Source organism: Calonectris borealis, chromosome W, assembly GCF_964195595.1.
Source record: "Calonectris borealis chromosome W, bCalBor7.hap1.2, whole genome shotgun sequence".
Classification (NCBI taxonomy): Eukaryota; Metazoa; Chordata; class Aves; order Procellariiformes; family Procellariidae; genus Calonectris; species Calonectris borealis.
Genome location: NC_134351.1, coordinates 48,976,927 through 49,004,663, shown reverse-complemented (window position 1 = coordinate 49,004,663; position 27,737 = coordinate 48,976,927). Strand labels below are relative to the sequence as shown.

The 27,737-nt window shown below is 45.5% G+C and overlaps 1 pseudogene; it reads left to right on the top strand.

Moving 5' to 3' along the window:
* The first annotated feature begins 4,134 nt into the window (after positions 1-4,134).
* LOC142074989 (uncharacterized) lies at positions 4,135-4,767 on the top strand (annotated as a pseudogene).
* Positions 4,768-27,737: the final 22,970 nt, after the last annotated feature.

The following is a 27,737-nucleotide window of genomic DNA, read 5'->3' as shown; positions in this document are numbered from 1 at the left end:
CAGGACTTACTGTAAGATGCTGAAGCAGGCCTGCGAGCCAGATCTGGAGATGCTGTGGGGGAAGGAACATGCAGCAGAGTAGGGTACTGCAGCCTGGAAAGGAGCCAGACCTGAAAGAGATGCTGCAGATGCAGGCAGTGGGAGGGGTTAGAGATGGCATGGGGGCAGGAGATAGTACAGACTGGCTGGGCTCTGACAGGTGGAGGAAGAGCATGAAAAAACAAGGGACTTACAAGAAGTTACTCTAGTTCCTTTTTTGCCTGGCTAGACCTACACCTTTAGGAACATTGTTCATTTCTGCTTCATGTTCACCTGACCCCACTCCAGGTGTCAAGTGAGACCCATTTGGCAGAGCCCTTTTCTGTTCCCCATTGTCCCTTAGCCCAGAGGTCAATGGGTGAGGAAGGGAGGGAGTGCACCCACCACTACACACAGGCTAGCCATTGGTAATGAGATAGGAGGCTGCTGTGATTTCATGGGGGTTGTGCACACAAATAGCAACATATGATCTGAACAGGTAATAATCCCTTTCTTTGTGTTGTATAAGAGTGTCGTGGTTTAACCTGGCAGGCAGCCAAATACCATGCAGCCGCTCACTCACTCCCCCCGCCCCCCCAGTGGGACGGGGAGAGAATCCGAAGGGTAAGAGTGAGAAAAACTCGTGGGTTGAGATAAAGACAGTTTAATAGAACAGAAAAGGGAAAATAATAATAATAAATAATGATAGAATATACAAAATGAGTGATGCACAATGCAATTGCTCACCACCCGCGCTGACCAATAACCAAGTAGCAATCGGTACTTCCTGGATCACGCCTACCCTTCATATACTGAGCATGATGTCACATGGTATGGAATACCCCATTAGCCAGCTGGGCTGGCTGTCCTGATTATGTTCCCTCCCATCTCGTGTACCTAGCTCAGTCAGTAGGCATGGGAGCTGTCCTTGGACTAGGAGGGCACTTAGCAACAACTGAAAACATCAGTGTGTTATCAACATTCTTCTCATACTAAATCCAAAACACAGCACTAGGCAGAAATTTAACCCTATCCCAGCCGAAACCGGGACAAAGAGCTAGGTAGCATTATTGTGATTTCTTAACTTCATGGTGACCCTTTTAAGGGCAGTGCAAGATCGCTATGTTCATTTCTGTTTGCCTTAACACAAGAAAGATGTCAGCAAAGCAGAAGCACAGTTTAAAGGAGAACAGCTAGAGATGAATAGGCTGGAAAGGAACGAAGATTACAGGAGAAGAGTAAAAGAATTTAACATAGGTAGTAGTAGTTTGCCTAAAGGGTCAGTGAAGGGAAGGTGGGGACTTAATGGTGGGTTAAACATAATATAAAGAATTGTTCAGAGCAGCCTCAGTGGGTTAAAGTATCTTACTGGAGGTAGGGAGGTTTAAAAATAAAATATGAATGGAAACTATTCTGAAGGGAGATGCATTAGAAAACCTGTGCCAAACACTCAGATTCTGTAATCTCTCATCTGTACAATGAGAACTCAATGGTTCTTGACTCTTATTCAGCTTTGAAGTGTTGCACACCTGAAGGACTCAAGTGTCTGAAAGCATGTCTGCTTTTTCCTAGCTGTATCAGTTAACCTAATAAATTATATATCCTCTCCCTAGAAACTTTGCCTACTTCTATCCACAGACCGTTACAGCTGCCATGACAAGGCTGCTGTAATATTCCCCTTTTGACAGTGGCTGTGTTGTTATTGGTGTTTGAAATGTGTTTGAAATATGTTTTGAGATACTTGAAAGAGACTGCACTGATGCAGAATATTATCAGCAAAGCAATGCAGTTGATTTGTAATAAGAGGAACCATATATATAACTATGCAGTGCAAGCTGTTAGTCCTGTCTGAGGTTACTGATCACATCATTAACCTGAAGAACAGACACATCAGTGGTAATGTAGACTAGACTGTATGATAATTTATCATTTTACATTCTTAAAGAGATAGTTATCACTGGCTGTGTTTTAAGGTAAATTCTTCAGGAACTCAAATGTAGTTGTATTGTGATCTTTTCAGTTGGTTACTACAAGCTTGCAGGAAGCCTTGTAATTAGAAATTAGTCCTTGATAGGAGAAGACCATAAAAACTCTGTGGGAATTACTGTGATGTTGATAAACCTCTTTTATACAAATATTTCTAACATTCCCATAGAGATCTTTGTGAATAGTGGCGGTGAGGAGGAGGAGGAGATAGGAGGAGACAAATTATTTTTTTTGTAACTACCAAAAATATACATAAAAAGGAAATTACTTTTTGGATGTGTGAATGAGGTAATATTAGAAACAAATTCAGGGCAATTCAAAGGACTTGACTCTGTTTCCTTATGCCTTGTACAGACATTTATACCAAGGAGAAAGGGGACTTCATGCTGCCAAATCTTTGGTGTAAATGTTTGTACAAGGAACTGGACATTGGGCTAGGAGTTCCTCTCCTTTGTGCTTGTATGTCTATATTGTTACACAGATATACGAGGGGGGTGTATGCAAGGGCTGATTATAATCTCACTTATGCTGTTTTAACTGGTCTCTGATGATTTACTTCTGCTTTCACCCACTGCACTGGGTGAAATGAGAATCGGTCCCAGAGTATGTCATAAACATTGGTAGTGCTGCAGAATGATGAGCAAGTTAAATGCAAAGTGGAAGCTTTGTTAATTTTGAAATTCTTTGATTTTTGTCAAATGGGTTGAGGACTTAAACACTGTATTCTCATATGTTAGGAACATGCCAGCTTTTGAGAAGTACTTTTGAGAGTTGGGTTTGATGTGAAGGTTTGTTTTTCTTTTTTTTAAAGAATTTGGGGAAGGGTTGAAAAATGGAATATAAAAGATGATACAAACCACCTCTCTGTAATAACTTAAATGCAAATTTGTCAGAGGCTGGAATGATTTTTTCCTCTGCCTGACCTAAGATGCATCCCAGCACTATTGTTAGCAAATCAAACTCACTACAGTGCTTGGAAAAAAATGCTGTCTCTAGTTGTCAGGAAGGGAGAAACTACAGTTGAAAAGCTGACTTCCCTTAGAGAGCTTGGATATCAGGCTTAGTGAGCCCAGGTCCAGCCCATACACTCCTATCCTTATCCTTGCTTTGGTGAGATTGTATAATTGATGGCCATCTCCTCTGATCAAGCACTGGATGGAAAGAGAGGAATAGAATGAATGCACAAATCCTGCCTGCCTGCCTCCCTTTGATTTGATGGCCTTTATTCCTTCTAATTGGATAAAATAGGAAGTCACTGATAGTCCTGTGTTGCTAGATGTACTGATTTCACTCAGACCAGCCCTGCAGAGGGGTGGGAAGGGAAAGAATGAGTATGTCTGTATATCAGAGAAACAGACTGTGAAGGGGGCTAGGAAGGAGGAAAGTGAACTGAGCACTCGCAAGCACTCAAGAAGGACAAAGAGGGAGGGGAGAGGAAGGGAGTTACCATCCTCTTGGTATTGCTCTTCCTTTCAAACCTCTGTGTAATGATATTGTTTGCAGTGATGCTCAGACAGCAAGCACCTGCTACTCTTTAATGATTCAGCCTCTTTCAGATGCCACTTTAACACAACAGGATGCTGCTGCTGCTATTGTCACTTCTGCTGCTGTGTTACTGATTTTGCTTTTGCACTTTCTGCCGCATGACAATTGTTTTCCTCCTTTAAGCAGATACCAGCCTCAGATGCTCAAGGTGAGAGTCTTGCCTTTTGCTCTAGGCTATTGGTTCACTTAATCCAGCCAATTTATTCCTTATTTCTGGGTTTGGTTTTGTTATTTTCCTGTTTTTTTCTTTTTGCTTTTCTGGGGATGTTTTTTTCCCTCCCTCTGAAGATCTGGAAAAGCTTGAGAGGTGTTTAAGGAATTCTAAAAATGGCCAGGAAACAGGAGCTTAGTGATTACAAAGCTACTCTTGCTTGAGAGGGGAAGAGAGAGGGCTCTGGATGGAAGAGGGAGGCTGGTTGCTTTTTTGTGTATGTTAATCCTCTTCCGATTTGGATGATGTTGCTGAATTTGGACTCTGACTTCCACTGTGTGACTATTATTTTTTCTGTCTGTGTCTCATAGTAATGGACTGTAATAGAGTTAAGGCCTTTTGGAGGTGAGCTGTTTGACAGCTGATGTTTAAACATGTCTGAAGTAGCTGCTGACATTTCCCCCAACCCTTCAGCTCAGCTGAGCCCTGATGCATCTCTTGATGGGCTTCCAGCTGAGGAGAACATGCTGGGGATCCAAAGAGAGAACAAGAGGGTCCAGGGACTAGCAGGCCTTGCTGATACCTCCTGTGTGTGCCTGGAGGCAGAGCAACTGAAGGGTTGCCTAAACTCTGAAAAGATTGGCATCGCCCCCATCCTGGCTTGCCTGCTCAGCCTTTGTCCCTGCATTGCTGGCCTCAAATGGGTATTTGTGGACAAGATTTTTTAGTATGACTCTCCTACCCACCTTGACCCTGGGAGGATAGGACAAGATCCAAAGAGTGCTGTGGAACCTACAGCTCTGTCTGCTTGGGTACCTTCAGAGGTATATGCCTCACCTTTCCCCATACCTAGTCCCGAGAGCAAGGCTGAAGTGACAATGCAATCTGACAGCTTGCTTGTGTCCTCCAAACCATTCCTCCAGCCTTCTCTATATAACCGCATCTTAGATGTTGGGTTGTCCTCTGCTGCACCTTCATTGGCACCACCCATCCCGGAGCCTACCACAGTATCCCAGACACAGGCAACAGAAACCAGTCTCCAAACTGCTCCAAAACTTTGTAAGTAGAAGCTATGTTTCTTTGCTTTTCTTTCCACAAAAAAGATACTTAATTTTTTTGCAACTGTCCTCAAGGAGGACACGTGATTGGCATGCTAAACTTAAATGTGCTAAGGCAGGTATAGCTTGCGTTACATTCTGAGGATTGCATCAAAGGGCTCTTGAACTTCTAGGTGTACATGGCAATGAACAGGGCTTGGTTTGGGATCTTCTTAAAGAGCCAGTGCAAGCCACTTCTCTGCATCCAAGTGTAGGGAAGCATGGAATTAGGCTGGTTGATATGCATTTACCTAATAGCTGTTCCACGTGGTCTAGCAGGCTATCTCTCTTGTACTGGATCTTCCATGCACGTTCATTTTCTTTGCCCTGCCTGCAGAGCACATCTGCTGCCTCCTCCTTGAATTCTGTTGCTGGAAAACATCATCTTCCTGAAACAGTCAGGGAGAGCAGTGGGAAAGAGTGACAGTGTATTTGAAGCAGCTAGAGACACTGGGAGTTGTTAACGTAGCAGTTACATTTATGATCTTTCCCTTTTCTTCAGAGCAGAGGACACATTTCTTTGCATTTCAGAATCATCAGAACACTGCATGGCTGAAGTGTAATTTATTTGAGCTGTGTAAAAATTGTGCAACTCTAGTAAAAGAGAAGGCAGTGTACTGTACTGTGAGAGCACAAGGCTACGACTTTCAGTAGAAAGCTGCAGTGGTCAAAATGAGCAACTTGGTTCCTTATAAATTGTCTTGCAGGACCCCATCTCATTTCTCTCCCTTGTTCTCTTCCTGTAATACTTCAGGATAGCCACTGTGTGGTGGTTAGTACATACCGAATCTCATCCTTATGCCCTGAAGTCCCTAGAAATTTGCCACTGAATTTAGCCCCAGCAGGATCAGTCTCAGTATAGATGTGTGACAATTAGATAAGGTATATTGGACCAACTGCTTTGCTGGTGAGAACGAGCATAGCTCTAGTGATTTCAGTGGAGGTTCACCCATTTCTACCAGCTGAGAATCAGTCCCAAATAGCTTACTGTTGGATGCAATTCCAGAATAACTGAAAGGAAATTTTAGATGCTCCCATAGAAGTATTGCTGCCTTTTGCTTTGATAATAAGTCATGACGCATCTGTTGGATGAAAAAAACTTTTCTGAAGGCAGTGATCTTACAGAGAAATATAGCGAAGAAGTTAAATGAGAGCTTGTTTTGTCTGTGTAATTGTCTGTAAGCCATTACCAGAGTTGTTAGGACATCAAACCAGCTTTGCAGTAATACCAAAATTATGCTAAGGATATTTTTTTTTTCTGCAAATGCAGAAAATCATTTTTTGGCAGTGTTTTCATCTGCATCTCGGAAGTGGTGTTAAAAATATGGCAGATCTCACTGTAGTCACCACCTCATAGAGTGACCAGGGAATACATTACAGTCAAAATGGCTTCTTGCCTAAAAGAGGGAAAAAGAACCAAGAGCCAGTTATGCTAGAATCAGCCTCCCCCCTTTCAGATTTCTGTGTGAAAGAAGAGCCTTTTTCTTCACCTGATAATTTGAGCTCTGAAGTAAATGAAGAGGAAAAATATTAATCTTTGGAGCAGTCACCAGCAAAAAGCCATTATCTGCATTCAGATCTGCTCATATCTGGGAAATAAATGGATGTCGAGAAATTAAGTGATTGGGTTGGATTTTTTACTGTTAGGGGTTTCTTTTTCTTAAGATAAATGTCTCCTAAATGTTTTAAGGCATCTGACTTCCACATAGATATTGACTGAAAGGAGAGGTGGGGTACCAACAGTAGGTTTTTTTTGGTTTGCTCTGAGAAAGTCTTGTAGACAGCAGTCATTCTAACTGCAGCAAGAGGCTGAAGTTCCTTGCATCTGTATGAAAATATAGCTGGAAAAGTATGTTGCCAAATACCTGTCTTCAAAGATAAAAAAAAAAAATCTTTTTTGAACTGCTCTAAAAATACTGTCTTGTTTGTTGTTGTTGTTGTTTTTTTTTGAAGTAGCTGCATTTCAAACACATCATGGTGTTTCATGCAGAAAAGTTTTTTTTAAAGGTTGACAGACTGCATCATTTTTTTTATGTATGCTTTTGTGAAGTATAAAATTTTGAGAAAGATGCCTTGAGAAGTAATATCTGTAGACTGGATCGCCCCCCTTTTTTGCCTTTCAGTGTTGTTTTTTTGTTTTCAGGCAGAGCAAGGTAACTTGTTCCTGGAGAGCCCCAAAATCCCCTTGTAATGGAAGTAGCCTTCTCTTTTGCACTATAAATATTTTTTTAATCCAGAACCAAGAAAGAGCTGTTACATCTCATTCTGTGACTGACATTGTTTCTGAAGCAGCCCCTTCTATGAGTTTCAGAATCCTTTTCTCTCTTTTCTGTCTTACTCAGCATATTCCCTTTAAAGCTGTATCCTTCAAAGTTATAGTCTGTTGAGAGCTAATTGATTATTCTTTCTCCTGGAGCCTGGGAGAGAAAGCAGGAGAAAGATAATCCTAGTAATTACATCTGGTGCATTAGACTTAAGACTGGTCTCCCTTCTATTATTATACTTTGCCCTTTATCAATATAGAACTAATCTCTTCCATTCTTTTAGGGATTCTGTTTTAGATTGTAATGCTATTTTTTCTTCAGTAAAGGTGAATGTGTAGGGAGCGTGTCAGTCTTAGCTCAATTACACTGGAGAAGGTTTCATTACATAGGGGATATAATATTATGCACTAACCTAGAATCTCTGTGAGAATACATGCATCATAAGAGTGCTAACACAGTTCATGAGCTAAATTGTATTTCTCCCCCCCCATCACCATTAAATACAATTCCATGAGTCTGTAATAGTTCCACAGTACTATGAAAATTGTGTTTCCACAAAATTTAATATAGTTATAAACAAAACATTCCCTTTGTTACAGCTCTTTCAGCTCATGGCCTCAGAAGCAATTATGTTTAGTGGCAAAGCATTTTACAGCTTCTTATAACAGTCAAAAGGCCCTGTTGGTATGGTTTTATATTTCTGTGGTTATGTCCCTGCAAAGGATGTGCAAAGCTCTTGTGTTTTGGCTTTTCCCCAAAGCAGACAGTTCCTGCTGGGGCCTGGCAACAGAGAACTGGGCCCAAGTCCTTGGGAGCATGTGCCATTGACCACTTAAGAGGCAAATCAGGAGATTAGATTCTGCTCTTAACAGCAGCAGTAAATCTATTTTGCTGGAGCAGTTTAGAAGAGAGACTGTGTATTTCCCAAAGCTTAAAGATGCATAAGAAGAACACGTTAAAACAGTTGATACTCCATTTCTGATGCAGTACTGATGTTGCTTGGCTTCAGACACCTAACAAGTACCCACATTAGGAATCTAGGCTCCCATCAGCTTCCTAGTTAGCAAAGAAACCCCTTCTGGGAATGATGTCTAGCCTGGGTTTTCTAAATTGCCCCCTAAGTGATACTCTTTGCCCCCCTTAAATTGCCCCCCCTAAAAGTGACTCTCTTTTTCCACTGAGTGTATAAAGAGGACTAACCTCCTAAATTATGCTTTTAAGCTACACTGTATGAAGACTTCCTTTAGAAGCCATGAGTTTTATTTGACTAGTGTCTTGTTTATTAATAACTTCTGGTCACAAGGAATCTATAATTATAGTCATGCATATGTATATGCACTTAGAAAAAGTGATAACATGGATAAAATGATGAACCAAAATATCAAACAAGTTCTGTGTCAAACTCAGCAATAAAGCATCAATACACCGAGCCAGCCAGTCTGCATTTCCCTAAAACAATTTTTGATACAATATCCCAGTGCTTATGGGGGCTTGCAGTTGTGTGTAGTCATGGTAGTAATATTAAGAGTAAAGTAGGATTGGGACTGATGGACAGAGGTGTATAAGATGCCACAAATTTAGGGATTTCAGGTCCATTAAACATACTAAAGTGGTGACTGAGATATACAGACTATCCCTTTCCACCCCAGTTAATAACACTGTCTTTAAAATGCCCTCAATGAGCACACATTTCAGAAGAATGTCTTGTCATTCTGCATCTTTTTTTACTCTCTCTTATTTTCCCCCTTGTTAATGTTCATTCTTTGCATAGAAATACCTCTTCTCCTATTTAACATGCAGAAGACTGAACTGATCTGTGTATCCAACCCTTCTTTTCCTTCCCTTGGAACACCCCCCAAAGCCATGGCTTTCACAACTACTCGAAAGGTGCAGTTTTTCTGGATATGTTGTTTTCTAAAGCTCAGAACATGATGAGGAAACAAATACTAGTTTCTGAAGTAATTTCTCTTAATACTCTGAATATCTTACTGTGAAATAATGGATTGCACTTATGCATTTTTTAAAAAAAGCTTTATTTTAATTTGTAAGCTTCACTGAGAGACTAAGTTATGTATTCATGCTACATGGAACTTTTACAGTACCTCCATCCTCATTTATATACATATGCCTATGCTGTGTGTGTGTATATATATACATATTACAGAGTATATGGACATTGTTTCTTTATAAAAAATGACATCTAAGACTGTACTGTATCATAAGTTAAAGCAAAGCTGAATAAATATTGATGTCATAATAAAGCTCAGGGTTTGGATTTTCACTGCAGTGGAATAAAATTATCTTTCAGTATCTATTGTACTTTTAAGTGAAATATTAGATTTCCTGTTTGTGCAGATCAGCACACACAACAGCCCATCTCAGGTATGTGATACAGACAGTAGTCTTTGGGTACAGATAAACTTTGGGGAACTTTGTTAGCATCAGATAGGAAGGCAGAATTTGGCTTGCAAGAGGCTAAGTAGCAGATTAATCATGATGCAGAGTTGAAATGATCTAAATGAGCATTTTCACCATTTGTAGTCTTGCTAATGGAAATGGAATAGATTTGCTGCAGAAATCTGACTCAGAATCAGTAACAATGCAATGAGGCAGCTGGTTCAGGGAGAGAACACGTGATTACCGATCTACTGCAGACAGTACATGGGCAGAGACTGCTCTGGCTCTGTGTCAGGAAAGGGCAGACAACCCTAAAAGATACTGTGGCAGGTGATGAAGGGCTTCTTAAAGGACAAAGCATGTTTCACCTAGGATGTGACAGTGTTATGAGAAAAGGCTTTGTGGGACTGTGGACAACGAACTGTTTCTTTGAGAAATTTGGGTCTTTTGGGGGAAGGTGTCTCTTTTATTACAAGGTACTAGGCGAAGTGAAGAATGAAGTCTTTCTGCTTAGGGTTGTGTTTCAGCCAGCTATTATGAAATGGAACCTTAGTCTGTGGGAAATTTGGGCATTTAATGCTTTTAAAAGCACTATGTCAACATTGTGTTTTCAGCGATGGGGCTCTCTCTGGCTTATATTCATATTACATATATTCACATTGCACAGAGCTATGCTGACCTAAGGTGTTATCATATTTCAGCTGGCTGGTAACACTGCCCTACTACAGCCCTCCCCATCCTTCAAGAGCTCTGCCAGTGGCTTATGTGAGCACTCCCTGAGCTGTGGTGGACAAAATCAGCCAATTGTCCTTAACTTGCCAGGCAAAATCTTTTAGGTTACTAAAACCAGCTGCTTTAAAGACAGTCAAAACCAGTCCTACTTTCTGCTCTGTCAGCAGATCTTTGAGGACAGTAACCTTCAGCTGTTGGGAAATGAAGAGCAAGCAGGTTAATGATGACTGTAGATACTCTGGTTAGATCTGGAAAAGGGCATTTGTCTAGCCTGCTTCAGTCTGGAGTGTCCAAATGTATGCCTCTAGGCTTTATTCCCTCACATTTGAGGGAGTGCATTTTCCCTGTGTTGGTACAATGGTCACCTGAAGTCTAGTGTTCTGTTGTGTTGCATTTCAGAAAACAAAATGAAAGTGCCTGTATTATTTCAAGAATACTTATTTAGTGAGACAGTGGAATATAAAAAAATAGGAACCTGAGGTGGGAAAATGGAGGCAGTTGTGTGGGCCACATTATATGAACAAAAGCACTGTGGGAGCTCAGCTTTGCTACCACTGACATAACAGTGCTACTTGTGGCTGCACAGCACGGAGGGGTTCATAAGTTTTTAAGACCTAGCAGACCCTCAGGTTGCTCTGGTACATGAACCACAGGCCAGAGGATATCTTCCTGATGAAGACTTCTTCCAAATCAGCACCCAGTTGTGGTGAGAAGACTGGGAAGGGAAACAGCGTCTGCTTCTCCTTTAAACAGGAGTGTCTTATTTTGACTTTGAATGTGGCTTTCCTTTCTAGCCATCCATCCATTTATGCCTTTCTCTCTTAGATTAAAAAGCTCTTCTATGCCTTATGTTTTCCCCTCACAAAGGTACTTATATACTACAATCAACTCACTTTCAGCTAAGTCTTTTTCACAAGTCAAGCAGTTTGAGGTCCATAATTCTCCCCATGGAGGTAATTATTTTCAGCCCTGGAATTATTTCAGACTCCTTCATGCTTTCCTAGTTTTTAGCTAAATAAAACTATAATTTTGGTATGATGCTCATATGTGGACTAGTCCAGAATCCCAACAAAGGCTGGGATTGTTTGGTGTCTCAGTCACTGCTCAAAAGTGCTCAAAATGTAGGATTTAGCACCAGTGTCCATTTCATATTTTAGGTAGTAAATCAGTAATTATGTCATCAGGGCAGAAAACTCCTGTCTCACACACTAAGGTCCTCACAGTCATGCTCCTTATGCTGTCCCAAAGGTCACGTGCTACTTCTGACCAGGGTGGAAAAACAATCCTGATGGTCAGTAAAGGAAAGGAAGGACCTGGTAGCATCCTTCGTTGGCAATGCTGTGTGCATTTAAGGATCAAGTCCATCTTTCCCATTTCTCAGTCGCCGAGGCGAGCAGCTCCGGTGCTGGCACGATCCACAGCGGAGCGCTCTAGCGCGGTGCATGGGGGTTTCCTGAACCGGGGAAACCTCAGGGGGAGCTGAGAGAGCCGCCAGGAGCCCGCAGCTCGCGCAACAGCGACTGATGAGACCTGGCGAGGCCAGGAGCAACGGCAGCCAAGCCCCCACACGTATAAAAGAAGCCCCTAGGGAGCGCTAGCAACCAAGGCGTGGCGCGGCAGTTGGCGCGGAAGGGCACGCAGGAAGGGCCAGCTGATCAATAACTGGCTCTGAGACTGGTGTCACCAGCAGAATTTTGGGGTTTTTGATCATGGGTTGGTCTACACAACACCAGACCTGCTGGCAACAGATGGGGTACACCTTTCTCAAAGGGGGAAAAGGATCTTTGCGCAGGAGTTAGCAGGGCTCATTGAAAGAGCTTTCAACTAGATTTGAAGGGGGAAAGGGATAAAACCAGGCTCACTAGAGATAAGCCTGGGGGCGTCACGCCAATGTTTGAGGGATGGTGTGCTAGTGAGGTCCTTTGGTCTGCTATCTCAGTGGAGGTAGGGGATGGAGATCCATGTGGCAGCAAAGACGCAAGGGTTATGGATGTGTTAGAAACCACAGAAGCGCCTGAGAAGAGTCACATAGGAATTAGGGCTTCTCCCCCAAAAAGGTGGTGGGATCAATAGCCCAACTGAAGTGCATCTACACCAATGCACGCAGCATGGGCAACAAACAGGAGTTGAAAGCTGTTGTGCAGCTGGAAAACTATGATATAGTTGCAGTCACGGAAACATGGTGGGATGACTCACGCAACTGGAGTGCTGCAATGGATGGCTATAAACTCTTCAGAAGGGAAAGGTGGTGGGGTAGCCCTGTATGTTAGGGAGTGTTTTGACTGTCTAGAGCTTGACGATGGTGACGATAGGGTCGAGTGTCTATGGGTAAGAATCAGGGGGAAGGCCAACAAGGCAGATATCATGGTGGGAGTCTGTTATAGACCACCCAACCAGGATGAAGAGACGGATGAAATATTCTATAAGTGTGGAGGCATGGCTGACGGAACGAGGACATGGCCTTATCCCTATGAGCAATCCGAGCTTTGTTCCTGTCTCACCTAGCAGTGAAGTAAACAGTTAATGCAGAACAAAGAAGAGGAGTGAGCATCGCAAGATCCGGAAGTAGGCGTGTAAGAACGGCACGTGAACAGCTTAGTATTCCAATGAGGTTTAGCTTAGGTGCGCGTGGACAATTACTTGTAACCAATAGAAAAGTTGTAGGCGCGCGTGTTAGTGTGGCTGGCTTATAAAAGTATCGCTGTACCTTGAAATAAAGGAGAATGATCATACCCATATTGGGACTCATCATTACTCCGGGATCGCCTCCCACTCCGACATCTGGTAGCAGAGGATAAACCAGAGGTCGATGGTTTCAAGCTACAATTCTTCGAGACTGCGGTAAGAGCAGCAAGAGAAGGGGAGTGGGAAACAAGCGACTGGGAGAAGTACTGTTCTATTGTTTAAGTAGAATAGATAACGGTGCAGAGTGGCCAACTGCCTCCCAGAGGGTGAGCTGCCATCATGGAAAGTGAGGCAGCTGCTACATTGCTCGCAAGTATACTCTCTAAGAGAGGGATAGAGACAACGGTGAAACAGCTTATCAAGCTAATTAAGTTAGGACAACATTTGGGACATTTTAAAGACACTCACACATTGTTTTCGGTGCTTGAATGGCAGGAGCTGAGGGAACTAATGTGGCAGAAGACTATTGAAGGTGATGAAAAATTGGAGAAGGAGATTAAGTCTGTGAGAGAATTGTGGAGAGACGTACTAGAAACTTTAAAAGCTATGAAAGCTGAACGGGAGGTGGTGTGTGCGGTTGCTCAGATGCTGACTCCGGACCCCATACCGGAGAAGTCTAAGAGCATAGAATCCAAGGCGGGACCTATCGCGCGATTTTTTGGGCTGTCTGCTGTGAAGGGTATGACTGGGTCTACCTGTAAGACTGTTGCTGAATTGCGCGGTAGAGTTGAGCAGGACTTTGAGGTTAAAATGCCTGATAGTCTATGTTCGCCATCTTCCCTGACAATATCATCTCTGCCAAAGAAGACGGAAGTTGCCAGGGCTGAAGCAAAGCGGCAGTGTGGGTCGAAAGCAGAAGAGCAACCGCCGAGCATGAAGGGGGAGGAGCGGCCAGCTCCACCCACCCCCTCAATTCAATGCGGGGAAGGGTGCCGCCCTCCTCCCACTGCCCCTCCTCTCCACCCGCCCTTGCCACTCTCCAATGATTCCTCCGGTGCTGCCACACCGCCATCTAGAGAAAAGGGGGAAACTTCAGTAGAAAGTACTAATAAGCTGTTAAAAGAGGTTGTGCAACAACTAAAAGAATTAACTATACAGACTCAGAAAAAAGGAGAACCTTGGTCAAACGCAGGTTCAAGAGACAACTTGCCACCCTGTTTCTCTGGACCTACCGCAGCTACCCATCCCGGCAGATGGAGTGGAGTTGTTCGGGATGCTATTTTGGAAGGACAGTGGGGGGTTGCCTCCAACATTGGCCCCATGGCCTTTCCGGTGGTACAGGAAAACGGTCAAGGAAAATGGGAACCACATGATTGGAAGATTCTACAACAAGCCAAAAATACTATATCGCAGTATGGCGTAAAATCGGAAGCTTCACGACAGATCGTTATTTGGATTTTTTCTGCTGATTTGATGTGTCCCCATGATTGCCAAAGTCTAATGAGGCTTCTGTTGACACCTACACAGTTTTTGTTATGGGGATCGTCATGGTCTCAGAGGGCAGTGAATGCTGCTGCCCAACATCAACAACAAGGAGATCCATTATATGGAGTCACAGCTGAAATGCTCATTGATAAGGGACCAATATGGGTGCCTAGCCGAGCGGTGAAGCCTGCACTCTCACAAGAAGAGGAACACGTATCAAAAGAATTGTAACAACCGAGACTGTACGTTGTTATGAACTCTCCGTAAGAAGAAAAAAAAAAAAAAAAAAAAGCAAAATTAGATGTGAAGACTGCCACCGATGTAAACCCTGGGTGTTATGCGAATGTTGTCAATGCAGAAAAAGATGGTGGGTTCGGCTTAATCACGCTAATCGATGATGTGATCACTGTTATCAAAAAGAAATTGATTTGACTAAAATATTGTTGATTACTGGGCATGAGATAATTAATACGCTTTCATACCAGATTAGCTGTAATTAGTGGATTAGAGTGGTTGTTGAAAGAGCTCGCTTGCTTATTATTTTAAGTGTTGAATGTAAACAACATAACCTGGTGCCTGAGATCTAGAAAGTACCCTTTAACCAATGGGTTACATCAAAAGGAAAATGTCAAAGGCGGTTTGCATGGAAAGTGAAGCAAAACAACTACAAAAACTGGTGATTGAAACATTAGTAATAGTGATGGTAGTTCCCGTGACCGTGTCCATACATCACATAGAGCCTAGGGAAAATATGTGGGTTACCTGGGCAAACAAAACAGGTCAATCTGCGTTTTGTTTGTCTCTTGCCTCGGCAACAGAGCCTTTCAGAACCTGTTTAGTGGGCGTACCTGGCTTCCGGGTAGAGAAGTTTGCCAGCTACAGCAAAAATAATTGTTCCAACATTAACGCAGTTAGTAACTGTACTGCCTTATTGGTAAATGGATTAAATCGTACAATGTCGTGGGACCCCCAAGAATTGAATTTACTAGGTTCGATGCGTATTGGTAATACATCAGGTAATTGGACTCAAACTTGTGTTGTATTCGGAGGCCCTGGCCTTACTGGCATTAATCATTTTAAAACAAACAATTGGACTGGATGGACCAATGTTACACCACATGCCGCTTATTATAATTATAAAAACAAGGGCGACTTTTGCGGAACAAACACGTCCAGTCGCCAGGGTTTGGGAGCCGCTGGAGCTGAAACACGTGGGGGTATACCTATATGGAATAACGGTACGCCAGAAGCTCTGCCTCCTGAGGTCTTCTTAATATGCGGTGATAGAGCCTGGCAAGGCATCCCAGCAAATATTTTTGGAGGCCCATGCTATTTAGGACAATTGACATTATTGGCACCAGGAGAAAATTGGTGGAAGAATTTAACAACTAGCACAAGTAGTCGCAAAAAGAGGAGTACCACAGGCCTCCCTCCTGACTGCAACGATAAAGTGACACTGCTTAGTGCTACAGAACGGGTGTTCTTGTCACTATTTGTTCCTGGTGCAGCAGCAGCAAGGGCTTTAAATGAGCTAGGGAAATTAGCTTGTTGGGCCGAAAAACAGGCCAACGTTACAACAGAAATTATAGAAGCCTTACTTGAAGATCAAGATAGTTTGTGTCATGCTATATTGCAGAATAGAGCAGCTATTGATTTTTTGTTGCTAGCACAAGGCCATGGATGTGAAGATCTTGAAGGAATGTGTTGCATGAACCTATCCGATCACGGTGAGTCTACACATAAACAATTACAATGGTTAAAAAACCATGCAAGCATGATACAGCAAAGTCATGGCATTTTGGATAACTGGCTCATGAATATTTTTGGAGGGTTGCCACAATGGCTGACAGCTTTGATAAAAGAAAGCTTGCGTATATTGATCATCATTTTAATATTGTGTGTATGCTTTTGTATTGCTTTTAGTTGTATAAAGAAAGCTGTGTTGAAAGTAATAAATCAGGCTTGGATTGCTCAAAAACAAGAAGGGGGAGTTGTGGAGGCATGGCTGACGGAACGAGGACATGGCCTTATCCCCATGACCAATCTGAGCTTTGTTCCTGTCTCGCCTAGCAGTGAAGTAAACAGTTAATGCAGAACAAAGAAGAGGAGTGAGCATCGCAAGATCCGGAAGTAGGCGTGTAAGAACGGCGCGTGAACAGCTTAGTATTCCAATGAGGTTTAGCTTAGGTGCACGTGGACAATTACTTGTAACCAACAGAAAAGTTGTAGGCGCGCGTGTTAGTGTGGCTGGCTTATAAAAGTATCGCTGTACCTTGAAATAAAGGAGAATGATCATACCCATATTGGGACTCATCATTACTCCGGGATCGCCTCCCACTCCGACATATAAGCAGCTGGGAGAAGTCTCACAAGCGCTAGCCCTTGTTCCCGGGGACTTCAACTTACCAGATGTCTGCTGGAAATACAATGCAGCGGAGAGGAAACAGTCTAGGAGGTTCCTGGAGGGTGTGGAAGATAACTTCCTGACACTGCTGGTGAGGGAGCCAACTAGGGAAGGCGCCCCGCTGGAACTGTTGTTTGTGATCAGAGGACTTGTGGGTGATGTGATGGTTGGAGGCCATCTTGGGCATAGCAATCATGAAATGACAGTTTTCAATTCTCGGAGAAGTAAGGAGAGGGGTTAGCAGAACTGCTATCTTGGACTTCTGGAGGGCAGACTTTGGCCTGTTTAGGAGCCTGGTTGACAGAGTCCCTTGGGAGGCAGTCTAGAAGGGCAAAGGAGTTGTTTACCTGTACTTTAGTAAAACCTTTGACACTGTCTCCCACAGCATTCTCCTGGAGAAACTGGCTGCTCATGGCTTGGATGGGTGTACTCTTCGCTGGGTAAAAAACTGGCTGGATGGCAGGGCCCAGAGAGTTGTGGTGAACAGAGTTAAATCCAGTTGGTGGCTGGTCACAAGTGGTGTTCCCCAGGGCTCAGTATTGGGGCCGGTCCTGTTCAATATCTTTATCAATGATCTGGATGAGGGGATCGAGTGCACCCTCAGTAAGTTTGCAGACAACACCAAGTTGGGCGGGAGTGTTGATCTGCTCAAGGGTAGGAAGGCTCTGCAGAGGGATCTGGACAGGCTGGATCGATGGGCTGAGGCCAACTGTATGAGGTTCAACAAGGCCAAGTGCCGGGTCCTGCACTTGGGTCACAACAACCCCCGGCAACGCTACAGGCTTGGGGAAGAGTGGCTGGAAAGCTGCCCAGAGGAAAAGGACCTGGGGGTGCTGATTGACAGCCGGCTGAACGTGAGCCAGCAGTGTGCCCAGATGGCCAAGAAGGCCAATGGCATCCTGGCCTGTATCAGAAACAGTGTGGCCAGCAGGAGTAAGGAGGTGATGGTGCCCCTGTACTCGGCACCGGTGAGGCCGCACCTCGAATACTGTGTTCCGTTTTGGGCCCCTCACTGCAAGAAGGACATTGAGGTGCTGGAGCGTGTCCAGAGAAGGGCAACGAAGCTGGTGAAGGGCCTGGAGCACAAGTCTTATGAGGAGCGGCTGAGGGAACTGGGACTGTTTAGTCTGGAGAAGAGGAGGCTGAGGGGGGACCTCATCGTGCTCTACAACTACCTGAAAGGAGGTTGTAGCGAGGTGGTTGTTGGTCTCTTCTCCCAAGTAGCAAGTGATAGGATGAGAGGAAATGGCCTCAAGTTGCGCCAGGGGAGGTTTAGAGTGGATATTAGGAAAAATGTCTTCACCGAAAGGGTTGTCAAGCCTTGGAACAGGCTGCCCAGGGAAGTGGTGGAGTCACCATCCCTGGAGGTATTTAAAAGACGTGTAGACGTGGCACTTAGGGACATGGTTTAGTGGTGGACTTGGCAGTGTTAGGTTAATGGTTGGACTCGATGACCTTAAGGGTCTTTTCCAACCTAAATGATTCTATTCTAAATGGGGTTATATCAGGCTGTCAACCAGTCACCAGTGGGGTTCCACAGGGCTCAATTTTAGGGCCAGTGCTCTTTAATGTTTTTATAAATGATCTGGGCGCATGAATCGAATGTACATTAAGTTTGCTGATGATACTAAACTAGGAGGAGCTGTGGACTCCCTCGAGGGTAGAGAGGCCTTACAGAGAGATCTGGATAGACTAGAGAGCTGGGCAATCACCAACCGTATGAAATTTAACAAGAGCAAGTGCCGGATTCTGCACCTGGGACGGGGTAATCCTGCTTATACGTACAAATTAGGGGATGAGAGGCTGGAGAGCAGCCCCGCAGAAAGACATCTGGGGGTTTGGGTTGATGGCAAGTTGAATATGAGTCAACGGTGTGCCCTGGCAGCCAAAAGGGCCAACCACATCCTGAGGTGCATCAAGCACAGCATAGCTAGTCGGTCGAGGGAGGTGATTGTCCCACTCTACACTGCACTGGTGCGGCCCCACCTCAAGTACTGTGTGCAGTTTTGGGCGCCTCAATATAAGAAAGGCATCAAACTATTAGAGTGTGTCCAGAGGAGGGCAACCAAGATGGTGAAAGGCCTCGAGGGCAAGACTTATGAGGAGCGGCTGAGGTCACTTGACTTGTTCAGCTTGGAGAAGAGAAGGCTGAGGGGTGACCTCATTGCAGTCTACAACTTCCTCAAGGGGGGCAGTGGAGGGGGAGGTGCTGATCTCCTCTCTCTGGTGACCAGCGATAGGACACGAGGAAATGGTATGAACCTGCGTCAGGGGGAAGTTCAGATTGGACATTAGGAAAAGGTTCTTCCCTGAGAGGGTGGTCGGTCACTGGAACAGGCTCCCCAGGGAAGTGGTCACGGGCACCAAGCCTGTCAGAGTTCCAGGAGCGTCTGGACGACGCTTTTAGTCATATGGTTTAGTTTTATGTAGTCCTGCGAGGAGCAGGGAGTTGGACTCGATGATCCTTATGGGTCCCTTCCAACTTGAGATATTCTATGATTCTATGACCAGGGTGGAAAAACAATCCTGATGGTCAGTAAAGGAAAGGAAGGACCTGGTAGCATCCTTCTAGCTGTGTGCATTTAAGGATCAAGTCCATCTTTCCCATTTCCCAGACAATTCTCTGCAGCCAAACCCTGCTCTGAAGGACACCCTCAACAGGTCTTCTAAGATGAATAAACGGTTTGGCTCAGTGGCTTTAAATGCAGGGACTCCTCTGTTCCCTTGACTCCTGTGTATGCTTCCAAGTAGTTCTCCCTGTGTTGACCCAAGGATGCACATCAGTTTGTGTCAGCTCCATTGGGATCAGATTCTTCCTTCCGAAACCTCCACTGAAGTAACAGCAGCTCCAGAGTATGGATGGACTCATTAGAGGCAAGTGGATCACTTGTGTACCCAATTTAAAGACACTTTGATATTGTGATGGATTTTCTTGTGTTTCTATCCCACACTGGAACTCAGCAATAATTCAGCCTGATAGGGTTGCATGATGTCCAAGTATCTCATATCATCAAAGGGACATGGAAATTCAGGAGCCTGATGATACCAAGAAGAGTCACAACAGCTGATATGCTTAAGAGAGATGGGACTAGCAGGCAGGGACAGAATTCCTTGGCTTGTGAGAAATGTGCAAGCTCTCTCTAACACAATGATTTACAATGGCTGAGAAGATCAGGATACTTGGCAGGATAGTTAGCAGTATGATGGGAGATGAAGTGTTCCCCAAGAGCTAGGTATCAAGACGAGAGAGAGAACTGTAAGGGGAATGGAAGAATGATAATTTCTGGATCTAGCTGAAATTGAGCAGGGAACAAACTGGTTTCCTGTTTGGACTATTTTACTGGGGTTTTGGGAATTGAAGAGCACAGGATAGGAAGGATGATAAAAGGATTCTTACAGGAGTCTGGAGAGGCTGTTGAACTCGTACCTAGCAACAGAGGAAGATAGTGAGATAGCCAGGGAAAGCATCTGCTGGGAAATTGGGAAGCAGTGGATATACTACAAAGAATGGGAGAGAAGGGGAGGTCTGAACTTTCCTGAATTAGAAGAAAGCAAGGAATATCTGTTCCTTGATGCCACAGATAGTTGCAATCTGCACAGGACTCATGGATGACCTTACAGAAGATCCTGCATGATGTCTGCCCCCTATTAAAGGGCCAAAGTACAAATGAAAGCTATTCTTTGGCCATACTACATTTCTAAGGGTACCTCTGCAAGGCAGTTCCTCTCATCTTCAGGCCCAGCCCACTATTGGATTTTCATGGATTTTGAGATTCAGGGATGTGCCCTTTGTGCCTTGCTCCCCGCATCATTCACAAGGGCTGGAGTCAGTCTCTTACACCTGTAGAGCAAAGCCCACAAAGTGGCTTTTTATCATAGAAACCTTCCTGTCACGTTGATCAAAAAGCCTTCAATGCACTTCGGCTATTGCCTGACGAAGATTTATCAACCTACCCTATTTTTGGAGACTTTGATTCAATGACAGCATTAATAGATTTTACAGGTTATCAATAACAATGTTTGCCATTTGTACCTCCTTCAAATATGTACCTTTCATGCTGTACAGCTCTGTGTGCATGTGTTCTATTTGTGTACAAAATAAAGGCTATGTTTCATGATCAAAGAGGCAATCGATATATTAGGACACACTGTTTATTTTTCAAAGACAATTGTAAATGTATACAGATAACCGGTAACAAGCTCAGGAAGCAGAATTACTAGCTGTGAATCAGAGGCAGTATCAATTCCCTTAAGCCACTTAGCTGGGCAAAGGCTAGTCAATGGAAGGGGAACTTGGTGTGTAGGGCAGAAGACAAAAAAATATAAGAATATTCACAGAATCATACAATGGTTTGGGTTGGAAGAGACATTTAGAGATCATCTAGTCCAACCCCCCTGCAGTGAGCAGGGACATCTTCAACTAGATCAGGTTGCTCAAAGCCCCTTCCAACTTGACCTTGAACACTTCCAGGGATGGGGCATCCACAACTTCTCTAGGCAACCTGTCCCAGTGTCTCACGACCCTCATCATAAAGCATTTCTTCCTTATAACCAATTGAAATCTACCCTCTTTCAGTTTAAAACCGTTGCCCCTTGTCCTGTCACTACAGGCCCTATTAAAAAGTCCCTCTCCATCTTTCTTGTAAGCCCCCTTTATATATTGAAAGGCCGCAATAAGGTCTCCCCATAGCCTTCTCTTCTCCAGGCTGAACAACCCCAACTCTCTCAGCCTTTCTTCAGAGGAGAGGTGTTCCAGCCCTCTGATCATTTTCGTGGCCCTCCTCCGGACCCACTCCAACAGGTCCATGTCTGTCTTGTACTAGGGATCCCAGAGCTGGATGCAGTACTCCAGGTGGGGTCTCACAAGAACAGAGTAAAGGGGGAGAATGACCTACCTCTACCTGCTGACTTCTTTTGATGCATCCCAGGATACGACTGGCTTTCTGGGCTGCAAGCACACATTGCTGGCTCATGTCCAATTTTTCATCCACCAGTATGTCCCCAAATACCTCTCTGCAGGGCTGATCTCAATCCCTTCATCCCCCAGCCTGTATTGATACTGGAGATTGCCCTGATGCAGGTGCAGGACCCTGCACTTGGCCTTGTTGAAGATCATGAAGGTTGCATGGTCCCACCACTCTAGCCTGTCAAGGTCCCTCTGGATGGCATCCCTTCCCTCTAGGGAATCAACTGCACCACTCAGCTTGGTGTCGTCTGCAAACTTTGTGAGGATGCACTCAATCCTGCTGTCTATGTCATTGATGAAGATATTAAATAGTATTAGTCCCAGTACGGACCCTTCAGGGACACCACTCATTACTGGCTTCCACATGGACATTGAGCCATTGACTGAAACCCTTTGGATGGAAACATCCAGCCAGTTCCTTATCCATCTGACAGTCTGTCATGGTTTAACCCCAGCCGGCAAGTAAGCACCACACAGCTGCTTGCTCACTCCCCGCCCCAGTGGGATGGGGAGAGAATTGGAAGAGTAAAAATGAGAAAACTCGTGGGTTGAGATAAGAACAGTTTAATAATTGAAATAAAATATAATAATAATAATAATGATGATGATGATGATGATGAAAAGGAAAATAACAAAAAGAGAGAGAGATAAAACTGAGGAAAAAAAAGGGATGCAACCGCTCACCACACGCCAACCGATGCCCAGCCAGTCCCCGAGCAGCAATCGCGCCCCCTGGCCAATGCCCCCCAGCTTATATACTGAGCATGACGTCATATGGTACGGAATACACCGTTGGCCAGTTTGGGTCAGCTGTCCAGGCTATGCTCCCTCCCAGCTTCTCGTGCACCTGGCAGAGTATGGGAAGTTGAAAATTCCTTTATTTAGTATAAATGCTGCTTAGCAACAACTAAAACATCAGTGTGTTATCAAAATTATTCTCATCCTAAATCCAAAACACAGCACTATACCAGCTACCAGGAAGAAAATTAACTCTATCCCAGACGAAACCAGGACAGTATCCACCCCTTATTCCATACCACCTACGTCATGACCAGGTCCCATATTTTCCAACACATTTTGATTAATCACCACAGCTTTTCTTGTCTTTTGATATATACACACACAGATATAATTCCCTTAGTCTCTGGGCCATCCCTCTGAAATGTCCATTGAGTTCATTTAGTCCATGACTTTGGGCTCCATCAGTCAGAACAGTCCTTCAGGGCAGGAGAGATGGTGTGTGGTGTTGGATTGTTGCATCCTGAAGCCAGTTCTGGTACCATCACCGCTGCGCTTTGCTCGGTTTCATCAAACTTCATTCTTCATTGATCTGGGTGATTCTTACTGTAATACCATTGATATGGCATATAGCAACCATAGTAGTGATGACATACAGTATTACGTAGCAATTAACATCATGTAATTCAAATCATTGGCTATTCTGACACAAAATCAAAACCCCTTGAGGTACACACCGGACTTCCCCATCCTTTCGCATTACCCACCAAGTGCACCCAGGTCCTTGAGCAAAAGCAATCCCACGGATGGGTTTTCCCTTGCCAGAGGCAGGAGTAACCCAGACTGTCTTCCCCAGCATATTCCTTATGTGCACAACAGGGACTTTATACCCCTCTACAGTACGTAAGAGTTTTGATTGGGCAGGGCCAGCTCGATTGGCAGACCCCCTGGTGTTGACTAACCAGGTGGCTTTTGCTAAATGTGTATCCCAATGCTTGAATGTCCCACCACCCATTGCTCTCAGCGTAGTCTTTAGCAGACCATTGTATCGTTCGATTTTCCCAGAGGCTGGTGCACGATAGGGGATGTGATAGACCCACTCAATGCCGTGCTCTTTGGCCCAGGTGTCTATGAGGGTGTTTCGGAAATGAGTCCCGTTGTCTGACTCAATTCTTTCTGGGGTGCCATGTCGCCATAGGACTTGCTTTTCAAGGCCCAGGATAGTGTTCCTGGCGGTGGCGTGGCGCACAGGATATGTTTCTAACCATCCGGTGGTTGCTTCCACCATGGTGAGCGAGTCATAGTGCTTGCCGTGGCGGGTTTGTGGGAGTGTGATATAATCAATCTGCCAGGCCTCCCCATATTTGTATTTCAACCATCGTCCTCCATACCAAAGAGGCTTTACTCGCTTGGCTTGTTTGATTGCAGGGCATGTTTCACATTCATGGATAACCTGTGCAATAGCGTCCATGGTCAAGTCCACCCCTCGATCACGAGCCCATCTATATGTTGCATCTCTTCCTTGATGGCCTGAGGCATCATGGGCCCACTGAGCTAAAAATAATTCACCCTTATGTTGCCAGTCCAGATCCACCTGAGCCACTTCAATCTTAGCAGCCTGGTCCACCTGCTGGTTGTTTTGATGTTCTTCAGTGGCCCGACTCTTGGGTACGTGAGCATCTACGTGACGTACTTTTACAACCAGGTTCTCTACCCGGGCAGCAATATCTTGCCACAATGCGGCAGCCCAGATGGGTTTACCTCTGCGCTGCCAGTTGTTCTGCTTCCACTGCTGCAACCACCCCCACAGGGCATTTGCCACCATCCATGAGTCAGTATAGAGATAAAGTCCTGGCCATTTTTCTCATTCAGCAATGTCTAAAGCCAGCTGGATGGCTTTCACCTCTGCAAACTGGCTCGACTCACCTTCTCCTTCAGCAGTTTCTGCAACTTAGCGTATAGGACTCCATACAGCAGCCTTCCACCTCCGATGCTTTCCCACAAGGCGACAGGACCCATCAGTGAACAGGGCATATTGCTTCTCATTTTCTGGTAGTTTGTTATACAGTGGGGCCTCTTCAGCACGTGTTACCTCCTCCTCTGGGGATATTCCAAAATCTTTGCCTTCTGGCCAGTTCGTGATCACTTCCAAGATTCCTGGGCGACTGGGGTTTCCTATTCGAGCCCGTTGTGTGATCAGTGCGACCCACTTACTCCACGTAGCATCGGTTGCATGATGTGTAGAGGGGACCCTCCCTTTGAACATCCAGCCCAGCACCGGCAGTCGGGGTGCCAGGAGGAGCTGTGCTTCAGTGCCAACCACTTCCAAAGCAGCTCAAACCCCTTCATATGCTGCCAATATCTCCTTCTCGGTTGGATTGTAGTGGGCCTCGGGTCCTCTGTATCCCCGACTGCAGAACCCTAAGGGTCGACCTCGAGTCTCCCCTGGTGCTTTCTGCCAGAGGCTCCAGGTAGGGCCATTCTCCCCGGCTGCGGTGTAGAGCACATTCCTTACATCTTGTCCTGCCCGGACTGGCCCAAGGGCTACTGCCTGAACTATCTCCTGTTTAATTTGTTCAAAGGCTTGTTGTTGCTCAAGGCCCCTTTTGAAGTCGTTCTTCTTCCTGGTCACGTGATAGAGAGGGCTTACAATCAGGCTGTAATCTGGAATATGCATTCTCCAAAAGCCCACAACTGCTAAGAAAGCTTGTGTTTCATTTTTGCTAGTTGGTGGGGACATGGCTGTTATTTTGTTGATCACATCCATTGGGATCTGACGACGTCCATCTTGCCATTTTATTCCTAAAAACTGTATCTCCTGTGCAGGTCCCTTGACCTTACTTTGTTTTATGGCAAAGCCGGCCTCCAGAAGGATTTGAATTATTCTCTCCCCTTTCTCAAAAGCTTCTTCTGCTGTGCTGCCCCATACGATGATGTCATCAATGTATTGCAGGTGTTCTGGAGCCTCACCCTGTTCCAGTGCGGTGTGGATCACTCCATGGCAAATGGAAGGGCTGTGTTTCCACGCCTGGGGCAGTCGGTTCCAGGTGTACTGGACGCCCCTCCAAGTGAAAGCAAACTGTGGCCTGCACTCTGCCGCCAAAGGGATTGAGAAGAACGCATTAGCAATATCATTTATGGCGTACCACTTGGCTGCCTTTGACTCCAGTTCGTATTGAAGTTCTAGCATGTCCGGCACGGCAGCACTCAGTGGCGGCGTGACTTCGTTCAGGCCACGATAGTGTACTGTTAGTCTCCACTCTCCATTAGACTTTCGCACTGCCCATGTGGGCCTGTTAAAGGGTGAGCGAGTCTTGCTGATCACTCCTTGGCTCTCCAGTCGACGAATCAGCTCATGGATGGGAATCAGGGAGTCTCGGTTGGTGCAGTATTGTCGCCGGTGCACTGTTGTGGTAGCGATTGGTACCTGCTGTTCTTCAACCCTCAGCAACCCCACAACAGAAGGGTCCTCTGAGAGACCAGGCAAGGTGGACAGCTGTTTAGTTTCCTCCGTTTCCAGGGCAGCTATACCAAAAGCCCACCGGTACCCTTTTGGGTCCTTGAAATACCCTCTCCTGATGTAGTCTATGCCAAGGATGCACGGAGCCTCTGGGCCAGTCACAATGGGGTGCTTCTGCCACTCATTCCCGCTTGGGATCACTTCGGCCTCCAATACAGTTAACTCTTGAGATCCCCCTGTCACTCCAGAAATACAGATGGGTTCTGCCCCTTTATAGCCTGATGGCATCAGGGTACACTGTGCACTGGTGTCTACGAGAGCCTTATACTCCTGTGGGTCTGATGTGCCAGGTCATCGAATCCACACAGTCCAGTAAACCCGGTTGTCCCTTTCCTCCACCTGGCCGGAGGCAGGGCCCCTCTAGTCCTGGTCATCATATTCGCTATCCACTTCTTGTAAGTATGAATCAGAAGTCCCTTTATTAAGGTCGGAAGTGGAATCAGCCCTTCTACTCTGTCTGGGGAACTGCCCACTCGAGACTGGAGCAGCATTTTTCCTGGCAGAACCCCCTTTTGTGGTTGTTTTTCCTTGCAACTCACGTACCCGTGCCTGTAGGGCTGAGGTAGGTTTTCCATCCCACTTCCTCATGTCCTCTCCGTGGTCACGCAGGTAAAACCACAGGGTGCCCCGGGGTGTGTACCCACGATATCTCCTCCCTTGAGCAGAGGGACGCTTACTCCTAATGGCTGAGACACTGGCCCGTGCAGGTGGGGAGCAGGACATATCCTCTTTGAGTTGCTGGACCTCCTGAGACAGTTTCTCCACAGCAGAGGCACAGGCCCGTAGGGAGGAAGAGAGACTTTCTTCATATTGCCGGAGTTGGCCAGACAATTCATCCACTGTTTGTTCCTCTCCATCTTTCCAGGTCATTATTGCCAATGAGTTGGCATGTGACGCTGGTGCGCTCCGTACAAACTTCCGCCACATGGGTCGGGTGCGTTTGACTTCATCTGGGTCTTTGGATAACTGCTCGTTGTTCAGATCATCATAAATCACCTCCAGCACGGCTAATTCCCTCAGGTACTGGATACCTCTCTCCATGGTGGTCCACTTGCCTGGGTGACATATAACATCTTCCTTGAAGGGATACCTTTCCTTCACACCTGACAGGAGTCGCCTCCAGAGGCTGAGGGCTTGTGCCCCTTTTCCAATTGCTTTGTCAATGCCCCCTTCCCTAGAAAGGGATCCCAGCTGCTTGGCTTCCTTACCCTCTAATTCCAGGCTACTGGCCCCGTTATCCCAGCATCGGAGCAGCCAGGTGACAATGTGCTCGCCTGGAGGACGGCTGAAGTCTTTTCGCATATCTCGCAGCTCATTCAGGGATAGGGATCGGGTGGTTACCATCTCATTTACAGGTTCTGCCTCTTCCTCCTCCTGTTCTCCTGATGGCCCTGGTTCATTTTCATCCCTTACTAAACGAGCTGATTTTCTTGTGCATTTTCTTTTTTTTATAGGGGCGACTGATACTGGCATGGGTTGGTTCCCTGTTGCAGGGGGCGGAGTAGCTGCCGTGCCTGCCGTGGGGGTGGGGTAGCCGCTGTGCTTGCTGTGGGGGGTGGAGTAGCCACAGGGCCTGTTGCTTTGTCATCAGCTGCAGAGACGTTTCCTTCCCCTTGGGGGTTCTGAGTGGTGTTAAGCAGGGCTCGGTAGGCATGGGCCAGGCCCCAGCACATTGCAGTGATTTGTGTCTCCCTAGAATGGCCAGGGTGACAGCATGCTTTCTCCAAATATTCTACTAATTTTTCAGGATTCTGCCCTTGTTCAGGGGTGAAGTTCCAGAACACTGGGGGTGCCCACCGTCCTAGGCAT